Source organism: Arachis stenosperma, chromosome 7 (genome assembly GCF_014773155.1).
Source record: "Arachis stenosperma cultivar V10309 chromosome 7, arast.V10309.gnm1.PFL2, whole genome shotgun sequence".
In the NCBI taxonomy this organism is placed as follows: Eukaryota; Viridiplantae; Streptophyta; class Magnoliopsida; order Fabales; family Fabaceae; genus Arachis; species Arachis stenosperma.
In genome coordinates this window covers 86,898,979-86,901,779 of record NC_080383.1, presented here as the reverse complement: position 1 = coordinate 86,901,779, position 2,801 = coordinate 86,898,979, and positions in this window count along the sequence as shown.

Genomic DNA, 2,801 nt, shown 5'->3' with positions numbered 1-2,801 from the left:
AATAAAAACTTAAAAATAATACGATATTATTAATTTTTTACTAATTATTTTATATTTATATTGAGACGGATATTATTTAAATTCGTTTTCATCCAAGATCTCAGATGAATATCACAAATTTAAATAATATTGTCGTTCCTACGTGACACTTCTTTTGAATTGTGTTTATAAAATTAATTGTATAAACTAGATTAAATATATCAAACGAAAGTGCATGCCATTGAAGATCTTAATTACATGAAAAGAAACCTTGTTTACCGGTTCAATTGCAATTCTACACGCACTTGCTGAGTGAGGCTTGGCTTGTATCTATGTGCAAGTCTTTGTCTGATCCATATGCCCATTTAACACACTTAAGTTTAGCACTCTTAATTCTTAACTTAAACTTATTGACCGGTTATGATTATTAAAATTGTGAAGATATAATAATTCAACTTTAGAAAATGAATGGTTTACAATGGAGGCTTGTAATATAAGTTTGTAGGTGGTCCATTAATCACTTATAAATTTTGGTAGACGTGGAATTAAAATAAACAATTTTGTTAGATAATTAACTCCAAATTTTGGTAGACATGGAATTAAAATAAACAATTTTGCTAGATAATCACCTCCTTCCAACCAAGAATCAATCAACTACTTAAAGAAAATGAGAAAGAGCTTATTGAGTTGCTATTGTAGAGAGGAAAAAAATTAAGAAAAAGAGAAATATTAAAATTTAATTTGGTAAAACTTTTTAAAAAGATGCTTGTATTTTTTAAAAGCATAAATTACTCATTTTGTATTAATAAATTAAAAAAATTATATACTTGTATTTGCAGTTTTTATAAAATGAGAGTATTTTTAAAAATATTTAAAATAAATTTTTTTAAAGATGACTTGTACTTATTAAAATTAAAAATTTCAATATAACTTCATACATTAATTAATTTTTAAATTTAACTCTCGTTTATTATAATATCTTTAAATTTTAAAAATTATTTTATCAAATATAATTTTTATTATTTGTATTTATTAAAAATTATTTTTAATTTAATTTACTATATATATATACTATTTTAAAAAATTATCTTTTAAAAATTAATTTTTATAAACTATTTTCTAACACTAAAAACTTTACTAGCTATGTTAGGAGAGAATATCATTGTAATATTTATGTGTCATAATTCTAAGTTCTAAACATAGGTTTGCTTCTAATTTGGGTCCTTGACCAGTTGACCTCATTTTTGAACTAGGCCGAGTGGGAAAAAAGTTCTTAAGTAAGTTGACAGCACCTATCTTATTTAAACGGAAATGAACAAATCAATATAATTGTCTTTTGGTAATGAACTGAATCGTTATTATATATAAACAATTTTATAAATTAATATTCAATGTAAGATTGCAATAAATATAGAGATGAGAATGACACATTGAGCTAACTGATGCATGCATAGAGTGAAATTTGACTAAACAACAAGAGTAATTTAGAAAAGACTTGGACATCATAACGAAAAATCGGTTAAACCTGTATTTGGGGCTACAAAGAGTCAATCATCAAAGCTGAGATTTCAAAATAATAATGATACAAATTTGTTCGTTTATATAAACTTTTTGTATTGTTTTTATATATATTTCAGAGGTAAGAATATAATGCGAAATATATGTAATTTATTTACTCATGTTTTACTGATTTGTATATGAACTATATATAGTTAAGTGAGCTGAGAGTAAATTGTACGAGTAATATATATATTATTTATAACTATATGTTTATCACATTTAAAATTATCTATTTATTTCTGCAATAATTAAAAATACAAAATAAAGAAACAAATGCATTAACGAAAGTGTAGGAAAAAGAATTTAAGCGATTGAGATAGAATAAAAAAATTTTTAATTAGGGACTAATAGAGAAAAAGAGAGTTCGTAGAAAAAATCTATATTAGGACCAAAGGAAAAAAAAAAAAATCAATCACTAAAATATTTCATTGCTATTTGCATTCTTACTATATTTATTTATAATAAATCATTACTAGTAAAATTATTCTAATTGATTCTTGGACCTATTTTTTACTCATGACATTACTATGCATGGTAGTGCGTGTTTTGAATGTAACACACAGCGGTCGCAGTTTTTAAGCGAGTTTAAACTTTTATTTTGGTGAACATGTGATTACTTGGAGTTAAGCACATAACAAAAATTGGGTATCAATTTTTTTCATTGGATGGCAACTAATATGAAATTTGAGAATATATACGTATACAAGCAGTATGAATTTTTATTTATAGTCTTTAAAAGAAAAAAAATGGGCGGAGGGGATGAAAATGAAAGGCACCAAATAATCCAGTAGTCATGAGAATTAGAAAACGATGGTTGTCGATTGAAGTTGTCGTAAGTAACACGTAACTAAAAAGAAAAAAAGTAGCAGCCAAATCCATTCATTCATTCAATTAGAAGCATTTGTTCGGTAATTCCGTTCACCAAATATGTTTCTTCTTATAGAATCGCTGCCAAATAATCCTCCAAGTTATTATATATCACACACGAAATTGTGTAGCTAAAACTACTAATGCTTTCACTTGAATTTCAATTATTGTAATAATAGTGAATTAATATATATGCATTTTTCTCTAAAATTCAGTACATAAATATGGATACTCAAAAGGGTAAGTAGTTTAATTTAATATTTAGAAATTTTAAGTTCAAATATTAAGAATAACAAAATATTTTATTTATAAAAATAATATTTTAGAAAAAAAAAATGTACATCAAACATATTTTCAATCCCTTTGTATATATACTAATATTTTACATCATTATT